Source organism: Leucoraja erinacea, chromosome 26 (assembly GCF_028641065.1).
Source record: "Leucoraja erinacea ecotype New England chromosome 26, Leri_hhj_1, whole genome shotgun sequence".
NCBI classification, from domain to species: Eukaryota; Metazoa; Chordata; class Chondrichthyes; order Rajiformes; family Rajidae; genus Leucoraja; species Leucoraja erinaceus.
The window spans coordinates 19,527,554-19,547,184 of NC_073402.1; the positions used below are offsets into that span (position 1 = coordinate 19,527,554).

Here is a 19,631-nt window from a genome sequence, read left to right on the forward strand (position 1 = left end):
GATGTGTAGATTAATTGGCTTCTGTAATTTGTCCCTAGTGTGTGGGATAGAACTACTGTATGGGTGATCGGTGCTCAGTAGACTGAAGGGCCTTTTTACACACTGTATCTTTGAAATTAAAACTAAAACTAAACTTCAACATCTCATAAAGTTTCATTCTTTTGAGGACAAAGCAGCCATTGGATCAAGACCACCATTTGGAACATTCACTCTGTCCACTGCCAACATAGTCTATAGTGTACAAGAATACAGTGAAGTGCAACACATTGGAAAGATGGGTTTCAGACTCACAGGTACTTTTCTGACTTGGATTATTGGATACGGCCAATTGGTTGCAATTCAGTTCCAATAAGTTTATTTTTTTTCTTCCCTCTTCATATCTCTCTGTTTCATGCTCACAGTTTAGAACGCACAAATGACCCACAATCAAATTCCTCGAAATTATGGATTGTGGATGAAATTTGGCCATTAGCAACTCGCTGATTGCCCTCTGATATTCTACCATGCGGATGCCCAGATCAGCATCTGCCATAGCATTGGGTCTTTCTCCAGAACCTCCTCACATTGCAGAGATTATGAATGAGAGGCCTGGAGCCAGGATTGCAGAGAGTGTGGGGACTTGGTGCCAGGGCCTGAGGTGGGCTGCTGATCACAAGAGACGATTATACAGGGGGAGTTGGAGGTCTGGTCAGCAGCATCAGGCAGATGGTGGGGAGCGTGCATCAGAAAGATGGTGGCGATATTGGGCAAATGATTCATCATTGATGTTGGGCAGATGATAGTGATGAAGGGGAGGAGGAGGTTGGAAATCATTTTGATGATTGTGAGAAGGCAGTCAGATCATTCTTGTGATGTTGGGGAGGAGGGAGAGAGACCAGGGCTGTTGATTATACTCAGGTAGATCACATTGGTGGTGTGTGACTGGTCCTATGAGTGAGACCAGAATGGACCAACTAGAAAGGTGGACACCATGCTCCACATGATAGTGGTTCAGGTAGGATGGACCCTTCAACTAATACTGAAGCAGACTTCAACCCCAGAAGCACCATCAGTTCCAAGTTCCTCTGCACGTTCTCAATGTGAAATGGTTGTGAAATCCTCAAACGTTCTACTGAAGAGCATTACGGGAGCATCTTCATCATAAAATGAAGCATTTTATAACCCAATTTTCTCAAGGGCAATCAGGTCTGGCCAATACTTTTGGCCTTTCCAGCCACATGCCCGACTCAAATATGGTTTTGCTTTTAACCATCTGATCTGACGTATTGGACTTGCTACCGAATCAGTCTCCACACTCAATTCCTAGCCAATCAGCCAATGTACCTACAATTGATGGGGAAGGCCACTTTCATCCCATGGCCTTTATTACCACTGTCAGTGAGGCTGTTCAGAGCTGGGAGTAAAATTATAAAACAGCCATTGCCTTTCCAACTATTATAAAACATAGCCTTTCCAACTATGATTATTTTGACATATCCTTAACATGTCGCTTTTGTGTAAGTAGCAAAGTTTATGCGCGGAGTATTTTGAGTATAAGTGGTGTATTTATAGCGCCGGCTGTGGTTTCAAGTCTTATTGAATGAAATCGCCGCCGCATGTTTTTATCTGAAAATGCCATGTAAGACAACTCTGCTGTACTCGACTATGCCGCATCTCGTGTGAATCAGCATGCTCAGACAGCAGGGTTCAAGAGCATCTCCTGGCTTCATTGATGCAGACTGGACATCCTGCTGGAAGATACAATTCTCAGGGACACATCAACATCAAGCAGGGGACAGAGGAAGTAGCTGAACGCCAAAACCCCAATCGGCCTTTTAATTAATTGGCATTCAAGCGCCGGCTAACACGTCATCAATCCTTTTAATTGTGGGTAAGACACTTAAAATGCGAACACGATTTGATGCTTGCAGAGTGGCACCTCTTTAATGTTTTTATTGAACTGAAAGCAAGCATCCATTCCCCCGCCGCGGAATGGGCGCGCTCTGTGTCAGTATCAGTCTCGCAGCGAATTGTTACATTGTTGCATTGTGCTCCTGAACTGTGTCGATTTCACGTCGTCCCCACGTTGGGATAGACTTTATATAAAAACGACAGACAAGAGGACTGCATTCCGCCGCTGCAAGGTAAAGTGTTGCTTGGATTCAATGAAACCTGAGAAGTAATTTGCTGTAGATTACTGTATTACTGCTGTAGGTGATGGTTTCAGTTTCCCGGGCACTAAGATTCTGCACTTGAAATTACAATTTCTATTACACCGTTTGATGGGCGACGATCTTTTCGCTTGGCGCGTACACCATTCACAGGGTGTTAAATCGTGCTAATTTTTCTCGCGATGACCTTGAGCGCTGGCTATTTTGTTCTGCTGCAGCCCCGAATAAGAGTTTAATAAACACGTTTATGTGACAGTGCGCTGGTTTGTCTTGCCTGTTCATAGCGTGGGTGAATGTAGTTAAAGTGGAACTGCATATACTTTTAAATGACGTGGATTGTACCAGTATCATACTTGCATTGGTGAATGGTCAATTATCAGAGAGCCCTTTCATTGCAGGGTGTTACATTCTGGTTGTTTTAACTGTAAGTAAATAAAGCGTTTTAATTCCAGGACGAAGAGGATTTTATCTCCTCGGATCAACTTGCTTTTCCACACGAGCTCCAACTTCTGGTAAATCGAAATTAAATTACTCTGGAATGATTTTTGTTTTGTCATTCTGCCGTTACTTGCAGCGCTGGGGATTTGCCGGAATAAATCTCAGTGCAGCCTGTTAATCAGACCATGTTAAGCCTTTCCCTGTAGCTGGAGATCTTGAACCGTTGCTGCATGTGGTTCAGCTTTATCTTGAATTAGTGGCTTGCATTCAGAATCGAGTGTTCAGTGTAATCGCGCACATTGGGAGAATTAAAGCATTCAATGGTGGTTTAAATTTGTTTGTTTACCAAGTGAAAGAACATCCAGAACTTGTCTTTTTTTTTTGGAGATCCTCTTTTATCCGTGTCTCTGGAGGATACAGCATTATCCTTTTTATATTGCATCCGCCTAAAAGTGATCTTGTCATGAACACTTTTGGTCCACATCTCCTGCCGCAAGGATACATCACCTCTTTACATCAAGGCTTTGCCTGCATTGTCAAACTTGCATTGATGAGCACTAAAGCTCAGAGGTGCAAGGCTCTGTTTAACCCTGGTTTGGGTCTCAAATTCCTGCAGCAACCATTTCATCATCCTCAATTAATTCCGGGTGACATGAAACCTGGTCTGTTTTACCAGCTCTGATGCACTTTGTTTAGCAAAGCCAATCAACTGACAATTTTGATTTCCAGGCAATGGACTACATATAGTGCAGATATGTTTATTTATTCTCCAAATCAAGAGCAAAGTGACAAGTCAGGCTCTGATTTATTGGTGTAGACCCGTAGCTTCAGTTAAATATTCAGAACTAGAAGTCGATTTAGTTTTGTGTGCCAATTCGTATTGTTATAAAGGGCAGTACATCAGCCTGCCTTTAGATTCTCTGATCACATTTGCAGTTGCCATGCTTTCAATTATCGCTGTCACATGTAAATTTAGAGCTTCTTTCTGATTTTCAGTTTTAAAAACCCTTCTACACCCTGATAAGATTCCATTCTGATAATTACCCTTACTCACCCTAACTGTACCACTCTGGAAGATAATAATCCATTCTGCACCTTAATGTACAGAAAAGAAAATAGCATAGGATGCGGCATTCTTTAACACGGAAAACAAGGAATTTATCAAGGTTATTTCACTGCTATTGAATAAGAAGGGTCTTGACCTGAAACATTACCTATTCCTTTTCCCCAGAGATGTTGTCTGACCCACTGAGTTATTCCAGCTTTTTGTGCGTATCTCCAGGAATTAATCTCACCAGTTAAAGAGCACCTTCATCAAGTTTTCAGTAAGATGAAGCAGTCATTTTAAAATGTCAAATATTTTGGTTCCTTTTTGGTGGAGAGTGACTTTTTAATTTCAAATATACTGGCAGGAGATGCAAGAATGAAGGTGTACTTTCCTATTGGAGGGGGGGGGGGGGGGGGGGGAAGAATTGTCAGTTTTATTCTCTTTACAGTGATTCAGATACTTTGGTCATATTACAGCTTTTCAATTCATTCCGTTTCAAATTTCAGGCTGTGTACTTTGGTTATTCTCGTATGGCAGTGCAGAGATTAAGTTATTGGACAAGCATTCCGATGCTCAGGCTATTGATGCAAAGGCATGAGTTCAAATCCCCTTTCAGCAGCTGTGGAATTAGAGTTTGCGTTAAATAAATCTTTCATTTAAAAGACTGATATCGGTTAAGGCAAGTCTGATGCTACTGGATGGTCATCAAAACCCCATCTGCCTCACTCAGTTCCTTTACAGAAAGAGATCTGCTTTCCTGTGAGGAGTGTATGTCACTAATTCTTAACTGCCTTCTCAGCTTCTGGGGCAATGGAAGATGGAGAATAAACCCCAGTCCATATCCCAGGAACAAATACATAATAAAACATTAAAAAATCTAATAAGGATAACGTTACTTTGATAACAAAAAGCTGTGTGTGATGTTTAATTGTGCATTTGCAACTTGAAATCACTTCATGACACACAGCAATTTTTTCAAATGATATTTCTCATCAGGATCATTGGTCATGTCATAGGAGCAGAATTAGGCCATTTGACCCATCTATTCCACCATTCAAACATGACTGATCTATCTCTCCCTCTTAACCCCATTCTCCTGCCCTCTCCACATGACTCCTGACATCAAGAATTTATCTATCACTGCCTTAAAAATATCAATTGGCTTGGCCTCCACAGCCTTCTGTGGCAAAGAATTCCACAAATTCACCACCCTCTGACTAAAAAAAATCCTCGTCTCCTTCCGAAAGGAGCTCTACATCCACTCTATCCAAGCCTTTTACTATTCGGTAAGTTTCAATGAAGTCTTCCCCCCCCCCCCCCCCCCCCCCCCCCCCCCACCCCTCATCCTTCTAAACTCCAGTGAGTACAGGTCCAGTGCCGTTAAACACTCATCATATATTAACCCACACATTCCTGGGATCTTTCTTGTAAATCTCCGCTGAATCCTCTCCAGAGCCAGTGCATCCTTGCTCAGATATGGTGCCCAAAATTGCTTACAGTACTCCAAATGCGGCCTGACCAGCGCCTTATAGAGCCTCAGCAATGCATCCCTTTTTTTGTATTCTAGTCCTCTTGCAATAAATATTTGATTTTATATTAACAATAATTAATGCCCAGGAGCAATTAGAAGATTCCTATCCTTGACGGCTTCACATGACAACAAACCATGAGAGCACAGTTCAAGTGTTTTATAACCACGGGTTACAATCACTGTCACATCTGCTTGTACTTAATAATTTAATAAAATGTTGTACAGTTTTATTGTATTTTGATCTATTTGTTTGGATTGTGATTGAGTACCATGAAGGAAATTGGCCAGCTACACTTCGGGCAACTTGTGTATAAGTTTAGCCGTGCAAAGTACGAAGGAAATCAGTGTGATCACTGCAAGTTGCTGATGTGACAGTTAAATAGTGAGAGATAATGTGGACGGCACACATCCAAGACCAAAGAGTTACTGGTTTAAAACAAAAACCCCAGCACTTTCTAGTTATGCATATGCATCACATTGAATTTTGTATTGAATACTAGCTTACCACAACCCATATATAAAATCTTGGCTTAAGCTCCTTGGCATTGATCCCGTTCATTTGTGGAGAGGACCCACAACACTTATTAATCATTAGCCCATTCCTTCTCCTAAAGGAATTACTTAGTATCTCAGGCAATTTATCTTATTTATACGTGGGTGTGAATGATAGTTTCATTGCCCAGTAGAGTGTGAATTCATGGGCAATTAAAAATGCATCTGTCTGCCTTAATCAGCTGACATTGCCAGCCATGTGGATTTTAGTTTGGAATGAATGTAAAGTAAGGACCACACTTCTCGATGCTTAGGAAAAGCAGTCAACATAATCGGAGACTTAGCACGGTCATTACTACTCCTCAGAATCCCACCCCAGTCATTACTGCTCCTCCCCGCCATGGTCAGGTTGGAGATACATAAGCTTGAAAGTGTGAACTATCAGACTCGGGAGGGTGAGGAAAGAGAGAGCGCTTCTTCCCCTCTGTAATCAGGCTTCTGAGTGGTCCTACCAAAGGTTAAGGTAATGTCCATGTCACCTCTATCCAACTGCAGACATTAGACGATATACAAAAATGCTGGAGAAACTCAGTCGGTGGAGCAGCATCTATGGAGTGAAGGAAATATAGGATTTCGGCCCGAAACGTCGCCTATTTCCTTTGCTCCATAGATGCTGCTCCACCCACTGAGTTTCTCCAGCATTTTTGTGTACCTTTGATTTTCCAGCATCTGCAGATCCTTCTTAAACACTGCTATGTCTGCAGTGTTTAAACAGGAACTGCAGATGCTGGAAAATCAAAGGTACACAAAAACTTTGTCCATGAAACTGGTGCATGTCAATGCCAAGAACTATATTCTGTATCTTCCTCTTTGCTTTACCTATTGTACTTGAGTTTGACTTGTTTGCATTTATGTTTAATATTAACTGATTGGATAGTGTGCAAAACAAAGCTTTTCACTGTACCTCTGTACATGTGACAATAATAAAGATACAACTAATTCTATGATTAAACTTTAGGGATCACTTTCACATAACACAGGTTTGCTCAGATTAGCCCAGCACTGTGTGCAAGCCATATTAAGGTTTTGTTACATGTGCAACATCGGCTGCTTTAGAAGCAGAATTATTCTTCAATTGGGCTTGAAATGTTTTTGGGGAACAGCATCCTTCAAAAATATTAATGGAAGTAACTTGTCTTTTAAATAGTTGCCCTGTTCCTCCTGTTTAATCCACGGAGAATATTCCAAATAAAGTGTGGATGTAATTTGTTAATCTATTCCCGCCCAATGACATCTTAATTTGTTTTTAATGCATACACCTTTCCATGTCCAAATGGAAACTAAAATATTTCACCCATGGGATTCACTCCAAAGATGTTGCAGCTCATTTGAAAATTGTCAATACTTATCACAAGAGAAATCAGTTTATTCTGTAGAAATGGTGTCTCATGTTAGTGGGTGCATGATTAAAGATCTCATACAACTTGCATTCCTGATATTGTGTTGCTGTCTACCAGTAACATTGCGGTGAGGTGCCTCCTGCATCTTTCTCCAGCATTTATGTCAGTATATTGCTTAATTAATATCGGTTCTTCATTGCTTGATCCTTTTCATCCTGATACTGCCCTCATTTTACTCCAGGTGATGTAGATTTTGCTGTACATTGCAGACAACAGGTTTGTCATTCACTGCCAAATCTGGCTGAGCTGAGTACTGCTCCCCTTGTCCAAATTTGTTTGTTTGATTGGAAAATTACTGCATAGAAGCAGGCCCTCCCACCCACCGAGTCCACTCTGACCATTGACTACCTGTTCACACATGTTCGACGTTATTCCATTTTAACATCCACCCCAAGCACTAGGGGCAATTTACAGAGGGCCGATTAACCTGCAAAGCCGCACGTCTTCGGGATGTAGAAGGAAAACTGGAGCACACGGAGGAAACCCACGTGGGCACAGGGACAGCGTGCAAACTCAACACAGTCAGCACCCGAGGTCAGGATCGAGCCTGGGGCTCTGCTGTGATGCAGCATCTCCTAGATCACCCTGGAATGCAAGAACATGTGGCTTCTTCTGACAAACCCTGTCTTCTGCCTTCACCATATTCCCTTACACTCAGCTCAACAAGCCTGTGAACATCCTTGCCATTATGGTTGAGTCTACCCTTTCACTTTCTTCTTTTTGACCAGTTCATCATGAACATTTTCTCTTTCGCTGGTTACTTACCTTTCAAGTCAAGTCGAGTTTATTGCCAAATACGTTAGTACAGTGAAATGTAGGTACAAAGAAACTCTTGCTTGCAGAAACATCGTAGGCACTTGGACAACACACAAAGCATACATTATACAAACATTGCACATAAATTATACAAGACAATGAAAATGTACAAAAATAAGATATTAGTGAAAAAGCAACTAGCGAACTAGTCTATGGTAGCGCAAGAGGTGGTCCATTGTGTTCCATTGCTGAGGTAGGATTAGGGTTGTGCAGGTCGATTCAAGTCCTGATGGTTGTAGGAAAGTAACTAAAGCTAATCGAGACGTGTTTATTATCATAGGCACAAGTACGATGAAGTAAAAGTATGAGGAAAATTTTGCTTCCAGCAGCTTCACAGCCACATAAATCATGCCCTGATATCCGGGCTCCATCTCTGAGCTTATTGCCGGTAAATTCTACCCTGACCCTCTGTGTTAGCTGAAATCAAAATGAAGGTGATTGGAAACTCTTGGTTAGATGCATAAGCGGAGTGAAAGCCTGAACTAATATTTTGATTCATGATTATTTATAAGATGTATTAAATTTTGAGTTAAATGAGGCTTTTGATGTAGAGAGAGGGCAGACAGAACAAAGATAAAGGCTAAATGCAGGAGATGAAATGAGGAATGGGATGATTCAGTAAAGCAAAAGAGGGCATTGGTGGAGATGCAAATAGCAATAGCGAAATTATTATTTGAAGTTGTTGAACTCTGGTTTCTACACATAAGACTGCAGTGTACACCAAAGATATTACATAAGTTGGAATCTACAACAGACAAACAGAATGCTGGGGAAAAACTCGGTGGGTCATTCGGCACCTGTGGAAGCAAAATGTGTAAGTTGCTGTTTCAGGTCAAGACCTGGGATCTGGCTTCGGGACTGAGATGGAACAGGAAAGATTACCAGTGAAAGCAGTACAGTGGGTTGGGGATGGTGGTGATAAGGGCTGAGCAGTGATAGGTGAAACTAGATGGGAATGGGGCAATGAAGAGCTGGAATCAGGTGGGGGTAGGGTATGGGTAATGTGAACAAAGGGACAAGAAAACGAGGTACATTGGTGAGCATGTGTGGGAGGAGTTACCTGAAGATGGAAAATCAATGTTTGTATAAACATGTGGTAGGCCACCCAAGGCTGCAATGTGGCTTGGTCTGAAGACCAGGTGCCATTAAACCTGACGAGGGTGCTGTAAGATTGTAATGCCAGACGAATGGAAGTGGAAGTAGGATATCAACTAAATGTGTAGGAAGGAAGTGCAGATGCTGGTTTCTACTGAAAATAGACACAAAATGCTCCATTGGATGATGAAACGTGCAATGGCACGTGTGAACTGAATGGGGGCGTTCCCAAAGCGTGGTCACCCAATCTGAGTAATGTTTCCCTGATGTCCAGAGATTGCATTGTGAGCTAGGATGCCTGTGTACTGACTTGTAAGATCACAAGTGATAGGAGCAGATTTTAGGCCATTCGGCCCATCAAGTCTACTCCGCCATTCAATCATGGCTGATCCATCTCTCCCTCCTAACCCCATTCTCCTGCCTTCTCCCATTAAAAGCACAAGTAAATCGTCGACTTGCCTGGATAGATTGTTGGTAGCTCCGGAGGATCAGAATGGAGCTGATGGAAAAATAGGTGTTGCACAGGAAGGTAACAGAGAATGATTGACGGTAAAGAACAAGGTACAATCAGAATGCCGTGGATAAATGGTCCCTCAAAGCTGGGAGGGAAAGAGGAACGCTGTTTCTAGTAATGAGTTCACATTGGAGATGCTCACCATGGTGGAAGCTATGTTAACAATGGACCTGATGATGTGGGGGGGGGGCACAATTACCCTATTGTGGGGTCAAAGGTGATGGAGGTCCTTAATTATACTTCCTTGTATTCTCACTTCCTGTAAAGAACCCCATTGAATTTCCCTAATTTCTCTGATTGTAACACTTTTGCTTCCTTTTATCTCAGACAAACCATCTCCTTCACTGCATTGAAAGGCTATTGAGACTATCTGGTTTATTTCATGCACTTCAACTCTCACCCTTTCTCTCCTCCACATAATGTTACAGATTCTGGCAGGATACAATTCTTCTGACACCAGAAGCTCGCTGTACCTCATTGGTGCCCAGCTATGCTTGACTGGTGCAGAATGGACCACATAACACCTCTGGATAACAACGGCCCCTGTCTCACCGAAGCTGTCTGTGACGGATGGGATGGGTGGCTTTTTGAGAAGGTGGTTTATCCCTTGTGTAGTTTCACTCTCTCCACCTGTCAAAGACCAATCTGTCAGCTACGCCTCTGGGCTCAGGCAGTGCTGTGCTGCTAAATGTTTCCCAGCGATGGGCACTGGTGCCTCCCACCCACTATAAAGGCTATGTCCTTTCCACTTCCAAATGATGTGCAGTGTGATTCATCAGCTGAGGGGAGAATAGGAGGCGTTGTTCAGCAGGTGCTGTCTTTCCTCATGTTCGAGTTCCAGGGCCACAGCTCTGACTGTCGTGACAATCTGGTGGATGTGAAATCTATACTAATGACTTGGATTTAGTTTAGTTTAGAGATACAGCGCAGAAACAGGCCGACCGGCCATCCCCGTACACGTGCTATACCCTACACACTAGGGACAATTTCACAATTTCCCCCAAGCCAATTAAACTACAAGCCTGTACGTCTTTGGGATGTGGGAGGAAAGCGGAGTACCCGGAGAAAACCCACGCAGGGAGAACGTACAAACACCGTACAGACAGCATCCACAGGCAGGATCAAACCCGGGTCTCTGGCGCTGTGAGGCAGCAACTCTACCGCTGCACCCCTGTGCCACCCCAAATGGGGTCAGAGGTAATGCAAACAGAATTTCTGGCAACATGAAGGTACATTGGAAATGTAAGAAGGGCACCAAGGGTTAAGAAAATATTGAGCAGGTAGTTTAACATGAAGACGTGCTGTTACCCACCATGACAGGGAAAACTGAAAAGGAAAATATGAAATAATGAGAAATAATTAGATGTTGATGTTCGGAAAGTTCAGGCTGTCCTTGTACAAGGGCAGTGATAGCATGGGGACACCTTGATTAATTAAAGCAGCAAATAGAATGTTGGCATTTCTTGAAAGCAAACTGAGAGCAAGAGTAAAGAAGTGATGCTGACAAGTGTAAAGTTTTGGTGAGACTACACGTTTAGTTTAAGAGTCAGTGCGGAAACAGGCCCTTCGGCCCGTCGAGTCCGCGCCGACCAGTGATCCCCGCAAAATGTCATTATCCGATGCACACACGGGACAGTTTTACAAGTTTTCCCATGCCTATTAACCTACCAACCTGTACGTCTTTGGAGTGTGGGAGGAAACCGGAGCTCCCGGAGAAAACCCACGCAATCATGGGGAGAACATACAAACTCTGTACACACCACAGTTAGGATCAAAACCGGGTCTCTGGCGCAGTAAGGCAGCCACTGTGCCACTCCTGACATGCAGTGTGGAGATGTGCTCTCCTTATAAAAGGAAGGTGTGTGGCACCGTTGAGTATGGCTGCCGCACCTGCAGCTGTTCGTCCTTTCATCCTTTTTTAATTTGTTATCTTTAGTCTGTCAAGTTTTGTTTTGGAGGTCTTTTATTCTTTTTATGTGGGGGTGAGGGGGGAGGGGGAAACTGTTTTCTTAGTCACTCCCTGTTCGAGGAATGCGTCTTTCCTCCGAGCAACATCTTCCATCTTCGCCCCCTCCTCGCAGCCTACCATCTGGATTAGCGTGGCCTTTCCTGCCAGAGACCGGCCAGAGCTTCAGCTTCAGCAGCGGCGCAACACTGAAGTACCATCGCGGAGCGATGCCTTACAGGGGTCGCCGCGTTGTAGTTCCGGAGTGCTGGGACTGCCGACTTCAATACCGTGGAGCTGTGGTCTGTGGAGCTTCCAGCCACGGGCGGCGCTGACTTTAACAACGCGGGGCTCTGGGATCCTTCGCCGAGGATTGCCCTGTGGAGCTCCGCCCAGCTCGGCCTGTGGACTTCGGGGAAACTCCCCAAGTTGCTGAGATTGTTCGTCCGACGCCGGAGTTCCATCTGCCGGCGAGAGGGCTTGAAACATCGGGCCGCCGTTGTGGCGACTGCGGAGGGCTCAATAGGCCCGGACCACGGATGAACTTGGAGGAAGTGGACTGAACTTTTATTGCTTTTCCCCACATTTGATTCCGCTGTGTGGGGACGTTCATGTTAAATTCTATCGTGTGTTCTTTCTATTTGTATGGCAACCCAAATCTCGCTGTACCAATTGGTACAGTGACACTTGATATTCTTGCCTTCTTGGGATGAGAGGTTTGTCATGAAATACTGAGCAGCAATGTGGATGTTGCAAAAGCACGTTTCTTCTGTGGGGTGGGTGGTTTATCACAAGCGGACATGGACTCAGAAAGACGGATAAGTCACAAGGCAAAGAGGATTTTTCCTTTGGGAGCTGTGAAGCTTGAGAATTCAGCAGTCAGAAGGACGATGGAAGCAGTGTCTTTAGATATATTGATAGATTGAATATTTGGTTTGCAGGGAATTTGATGCTGGAGGAGATCAGACTAGAAAATGGAGCTGAGAAAAGGATTAGACCAACAATGCTCTTTTGTTTTGAATGATGGTGCAGACCTAGGGACCACACGACCTATTCCTGCTCCTTCTCTAGTATGTCATTGGCAGAAATAATATGGACCACAGGAGAAATACATTGTGGGCCCAACGGCCTGTTTCTGTGCTGTACTGTTCTATTGAACAGATTTAAGTTGCTTAACAAAAGAACAAGGACAGGAGGAATAGTTGTCCCGACACGAAACATCACCTATCCATGTTCTTCAGAGATGCTGATTTATTCCAGCATCTTTGTATGGGTTCTTATAACAGAGTTATTCCAGCACTTTGTGGATTTTGTTTTGTAAACCAGCATCTACAGGTTTGTTTGACTAACATGAAAGAAGGCGTTTCTCCACACTGAGTTGCCATGGCATGGAATCCAGTCACAGAAAAGGTAGTGAAAACAGATTTGGTCATTTCTTGTGGAAGCAAATTGGACAAATACTGAAGAGAATTAAAAATTGCAGGGTCACAGGGAGAGAACCGGGGTTAGGTTGAACTGCATTTTAGTTTGGAGATACTGCATGGAAACAGACCCTCAGCCCACTGTCCACGTGGACCGTCAATCACACGTTCACTCATTGGTTCTACACACTTGCCTCACTCTAGAGGCAATTGACGGAGACCAATTAACCTACAAACCCGCACGTCTTTGGGATGTGGGAGTAAACTGGAGCGCCTGGAGGAAACCCACACAGTCACAGTGAGAACATGCAGGCTCCACACAAACGGCACCTGAGGACTGGATCAAACCTGAATCTGTGGCGCTGTGAGGTAGTGGCTCCACCAGCTCCGCTACCATGCCATCATCTGATCTGCAGAGAACGGGTAAGGATTCCACAAGCAAATGGCTGCTCAAATGCTTCTATTTCCAAGATTAAAGGGAAGCATGTTTTAATGACTTTAGCAATAGATTCATTAATCTTGATTTTTGTTTCGAACTATTTACCTACTAATTATAGTGCATTTTCGTAGAGTGCTTTCTAGATTTTCTGAACAGGTGCTCCCATGTTCAAAATGACTGGCCTGAGCCACATGTTTTGTCTGTTGCAAGTGTGACCCTCTTTACAAGGCCATGCATGGGTGATGATGGACTTATTAGCACGTCTATCACTCCAGCTGATCTGGCGAGAGATGGCAGCAGCTGGGATAGAACGGTGCGAGACAAAATGTTGGTTGCATTAATCTTTCTTAAAACACCACCTGGCAGAATGTAGATAAAATATAATGACATTTTAAAAAATAAAAAATGCCCTCTTGAGTAATATGAATGCCCGATTTTATTTTAGTTTTTTAATTGCCTGAAAATATTACATTTTCCATTTGATCTTCTACTTTCAAGTCTGAAAGCAAGGTCATTTTAACGCCTGCCTTGCGTTTCTGTTTACTTTTCCTTCCTGCGCTTAGGCAAATGATTCATGCTGAGTTGCAGTTCCATTAGTGCTAGCAGTTCATCAGAACCTCGCTCAATTAGCCATTCTCCACACGTCAGGCTGGTTAATGCGCTGCAGGCTTCTTGATAATGGGGGCAGTGCGACTGGATCTGATGCATTACTCGTCTATTGCACTAGACGGCATTTTTCCGTTGAGGATTTCTGGTTCGTGAGGGTGCCCTGGCTGGTTTGTAACCTGGTAATGATGAAACCCGTCCCTTTGGGGGTCACGTCAGTAAATTGTTTACTGATTTTTCGCTGCCGAGGGGTTAAATCCTGGCATGTCTTCTATACGCCAGCACCATGGGAGTATCTTCACCAGAGAACTGCAGTGGTTTAAGGAGGTGAATCACCGCCACTATCTTGGGTGCAATTAGGATAATAAATGCTGAACTTGCCAACAATCCCAATCACCATTACTCAAAGGTTTCTATCACTCTACACTCGCTGTGCAATTATTTGACTCTATTCTGGCAATTAAATTGAGCATCTTCCTGTTATGTATAATTTTAGTCCCACTCCAGGATCCAGTCAGAGGAGAAGATAACCTGTCATCAGTAGATAAGTAGACCGTGTAGGAAAACATGGCTGGGATTTTCCGACTTGGCACTTCCCCACTGGACAATTGTTTTTAATGTCGACCCAGAGGGGAATAGGAGTGGAAAACCTGCCTTTGTAGCAGCTCTCAATCCAACGTCTGATTGTCATGGACTTGCTTGATGAGGACCACATCTAGGGATTCTTCAATTAATGCAAGGAATTGAAGGAAAGAGTTCAACTGTTTATTGTCACGTGTACCAAGGTAGTGAAATTCTTTTTTTTTGCACCCAGATCAGTAAGGTTATTGCCATACATAAGAACAGTAGGTGCATAAAACATAGAAACAGCCCACTGAGTCTAAGCACGATTGGTCCTGTTTTGTTGCCATTTTCAAGTCTCGGCTGAATCTGGCCGTCAAGACCCATTGCAGCTGCCGCCTCCATCTTGGTGTCCTGTAAACCATCCTCCTTCTCTTTACCCGGCTATCGACCCTCGTCCCCTGGGGGCTGACCTTGAGGATGTGGAAGGTAAGACGCCCCAATTCTCCCTCCCGGCTCCTTTGTCCACAACGCCTGCCACCCTCCTTTCCGGCTCCTGGTGTTCGGGGCTGAGCTTCCCCCCCCCCCCCCCCCCCCCCCCCCAGTTCCCAGTTCTGCTGCAGGTGAGTCGGGCTAAGGCCAAAGCTCGGCAGGACCATCTGCCACGTGCTGCCTGCTGGGAATCCTCTGCCAGGAAGCAGCGTGCCACCGGGCATAAACAGTTGTGAACATTATGAGGCAGGAGGATACAGAAAGCTCGAGATCATTGTTTGCACAATGATATTTTGCACAACTTCTATTTGTGTGGCATATTAATGCAGCAAATTTTCATGGGTGCACAATTGAACAAAAATAACTAAAATATGCTAATCTGCATGAGGAGATGGTGGAGGCAATTAAATGATTGACTAAAGAAGAAGGCATTGAGGAGAAATGAAAGGTGAAACCTTTTCTGGAATAAGGGTAGTTGCAACATTTTCATTGGTGGAGCGCTATAACTTGGAGATGATTGCAGGGTGCATTAGAAAGGCATTGATGCCTTGGAGGGAGATAGTCCAGAGAAGCACAGCTACATCAGTCATATCTCAGACTTGCATCCTATGCATGGCCCTGCAGCATGGCTGGAGATGGGGAACATGGATATGCTTGAAAACAAGGAAGAGAATTTATAGAAGTCATTGGTTGTTCAACCTTCAACTGTCTACATCCAATAAATCATCATAAAGTCATACAGCATGTAAACAGGCCCATTGGCCCAACTTGCCCCTGCGACAAAGATGCCCCATCTACTCTAGTCTCACCTGCCCGCGTTTGGCACGTATCCCTCTAAACCTTCCCTAACCATGTACCTGTCCAAATGTCTTTTAAATGTTGTTATAGTACCTGGCTCATCCACCTCCTCTCGTAGGTTGTTCCATATACCCACCATCCTCTGGGTGGAAAAGGTTGTCCCTCGGGTTCCTATTAAATCTTTCCCCCTCACCTTGTACAAGAATGGTAATTATATACTTTGCTGTACTTTTGAAGAAGGCATGTTTCTTACACAGAAATGGTGGGTGTCCCAAATACCCTGCCAGATATAGTGAAGGAGGCCGATACCATAGTGGCATTTAAGAGGGGTTTAGATAGACACATGGATATGCATGGAATTGATAAGATCAGAATATCTTGGCATTATGTTTGGCACAGATACTTTGGGCTGAAGAGCTTGCTCCTGGGTTATACTTTTCAATATTCTATGCAGTGGGCGCTTTTGTAAAGGTTTTAAATCCGTTCTGTTGAACACTGGATTCATTAGCAGCAGGAAGGGGAGGAAACTTGGAGAAACTGTGGTGCAGCGGTAGAGTTGCTGCCTTACAGCGCCAGAGACCCAGGCTCAATCCTGGCTATGGCTGCTGTCTGTATGGAGTTTGCACGTTCTCCCCGTGGCCTGCGTGGGTTTTCTCCGAGATCTTTGGTTTCGTCCCACACTCCAAAGACTTACAAGTTTGTAGGTTAATTGGCTTGGTATAAATGCAACTTGTCCAAAGTGTGTGTAGGATAGTGATAGTGTACGGGGATCGCTGGTTGATGCGGACTCAATGAGCCGAAGGGCCTAACATAAAACATTACATGTGATTTGCATAAAACTATTTTTTGCTTAACTGTACATCTTTAAATTTTCATTCCCTTCTGATGAACTTTTAATTTGATGAACATACTGAGATTTCAGTTTTGGTTTAACTGACTGCCCGTTCCATCTTTTGCAAATGCAATATCTGATAGCAAGCTAATTGGGACAATGCATGGCCCAGTGCACTATTTAAAAACTGAGAGTTACTATTTTTTCCTTTAGCCCTGATGAGTGCATATAGAGACATAAATCTATAATTTATCCTGAAATTAGCTGCCCCTCATCATGGGAGGTAGGCTCGAGCAAGAAAATGAGGTGTTCTGTTTCTATAGAATAAAAATTCATGCTGTTCCCACAGAATACATTTGGGATTTGCCTCACTGAAGAGTAGTATTTAATGCCTAATTCACCCTGACAACACACACTAATCTAACATTATGTTTGTAGTTGGCATTATATGGTTCTTTAAAGAATGTGTGAACAGTGGATTAACTCTCTGCTCATAATAGAAACACTGCGTATGTGTGTGACGTTTTCTGTTTCGTGTTTTACTAAATGTTAATAGTCAAACCACAAATGCTCAACTGAGTGAAAATATCTTTCCTTTAGGGCCTGTCCCATTTAGGCTATTTTTAGGCGACTGCCTGCGACTGTCATAGTCGTAGCAGGTTGCCAAAAAACCTTCGACATAAAATTTCGACATAAAATTTGGAATAGAATCATTACTTTAACAACAACAAAAAATGAAGTTAGCACCGGAGACGACCTACGTTAATCTGGCGACAACTATGACAGCACCTATGTCGGGAGAAATCGAGCTACGTTCATTGGCATCAAACCCACTGTCATCGACTCTCTCCGAAAAGGCGGTGACCAGAAAGACGCTATGACTCTTTGGGCGACTGAGGGAACGACTCGCGATCATACAGGCAACACCCCGTCAACTATGTGGCAACAGCCTAGTCGGAGTGGAGACACTTTTAAGAAGTATAATAAAGTGGGCATTTTGCCTACCGATAGGTTTTCCTTGGTCCTGAAAACTCCAATGAGCCAATCAAAATGCCCGGTCAGCGAAGGAGATTGCCTACGGCTGCCCTCGACTGCCTGTAACTAAATAGCGACCCCACTCCACGCACTACAAGTCAAAAGAACCATGCCGACCAAATTTTACTTGCGGAAACATTTTCAACATGCTGAAAAGATTTCCGCGACCTAGCTGAGGCCACGAGTATTCGGGAACTTCCCTCGAGCATGAAGGATAGTTCCAGCGACCTGCTAGGACCACGTGTCCAACATGCTGCGAGTTTGAAGGTCGAAGACACTCTTCTAAACTCGCAGATTAGGTCGCCCAAGTGGGACAACTCCTTGTTTAAGAGGGAACTGCAGATGCTGGAGAATCGAAGGTTACACAAAAAAGCTGGAGAAACTCAGCAGGTGCAGCGGCATCTATGGAGCGAAGGAAATAGGCAACGTTTCGGGCCGAAACCAAGGGTTTCGGCCCGAAACGTTGCCTATTTCCTTCGCTCCATAGATGCTGCTGCACCCGCTGAGTTTCTCCAGCTTTTTTGTGTAACCTGGGACAGCTCCTTTACTCTCTTCCAAATTTTACCTGCTTTATCAAACACCACTCTTTCACCATGTACTGATTTTTGATGATCAGCCATGATCATATTGAATGGCGGTGCTGGCATGAAGGGCCGAATGGCCTACTCCTGCACCTATTTTCTTTGTTTCTCTGTTTACCACTCTAGTTTTTTGCCAAACCTGGGTGGCAAACTTTCTATAAGCGTTTTGGGGGTGTTTTATACATTGGCAGCACAAGTTACAGTATCTAATATCATGGGTGGAAATGAGACTACAAGAGAAGAGAAAACATTAAGGTTGTCGTTCTTCTAGCATAGATCAATGAATGCCTCTGGACAGGTAAGCCCAATTTATCTATGGTCTTTAATAATGAATGTTTGCTGTAAGGCAGTTCTGGTTTTGTGTATGAAGAATTACATACAAAAGGTATTTGTTTCTCATCTGGCAATGCCTTTGAAAGAGTAGAGAAAGAGAATGAAGTTAAGTAGGACAAAGCTATTCAATCTATATCAACCAGTAGCTTGAGGGGACAAAATGTCATATTTTTAAGTTTGCTATTGATATTGAACTGGGTTCAATATCAATAGCAAACTTATAGTTATAAGTTGTTCACAGGGTTTGAATATGGAGAGGTTCATAAAGTGGCTTCAATGGGTACAAAAATAGGAGCAGTGAGTAAATCCCTTCTTGTCGAGTCCACACACAAGATTACAAGTTGTTCAGCCAGAGCTGGACACACTTCTCGGTATCTGCATACAATGGTGTCTGTCTTGTTGCTTGTGCGTAATGGTGGAAAGATTGGAAACAGGGCCATGGGGGGGGGTATGTGTGGGGGGAGCAGGGGTGTGGGGGGAGAGGGGGGGGGGTGTGGGGGCGAGGGCCTTGTCAGGCGAGAAGACCTATCTGCTGATCTCACCATTTTTTTTTAACATTCCTAACTTTTTTATTATTTCGCCGATCGGAAAAAAACCTTGGGGCGGCTGGAGGAGAGGAGGATGGTGAGTAAGATGGCGAAAAAATCATAGCGATATAGGGTAGTGTTTTTTTCTAAAATGTATTTACAATGTAGACAGGAAGTGGTCAAGATGAGACTTTTAGCAGGGCTGCCAACTCTCACGCTTTGAGCGTGAGACTCACGCCCTCGAGCAAACTCTCACGCCCTCACGTTCATCAGAAATTTCTCACGCTCAGTGGTGAGAAATTTTGTGATCAACGCAAATTTAAAAACTCGGATAAACTGCATGGTCCGCGGGTGTTGGAGAGCCGGGGCTGCGGGAGGGATGGGAGCAGAACCAGCGGCCGGAACAGATGCGGGGAGCCGGGACGGACGAGTGTTTGCCGGGGTCGGCGTGTCGCTCGCTGCAGCTCTGGCCATGGAGCACTCCGGACAGTGCAAGTGTCCCGGGCATCGGAGGCGT

General features: G+C 44.0%; 1 protein-coding gene across 2 annotated transcripts in view; it reads left to right on the forward strand.

Annotated features, from left to right (window-relative positions):
- The first annotated feature begins 1,907 nt into the window (after positions 1-1,907).
- The window catches only part of LOC129709753 (hippocalcin-like protein 1), a 105,369-nt gene continuing 87,645 nt past the window's right edge, over positions 1,908-19,631 (forward strand). The window contains exon 1 of one of the 2 annotated variants that reach the window (XM_055656310.1): positions 1,908-2,123. The gene's annotated coding sequence lies outside the window, so the exon portion shown is untranslated. Of the gene's footprint in view, positions 2,124-2,602; positions 2,663-19,631 lie in introns of those variants that run through there. The other variant, XM_055656309.1, reaches the window with a different exon arrangement.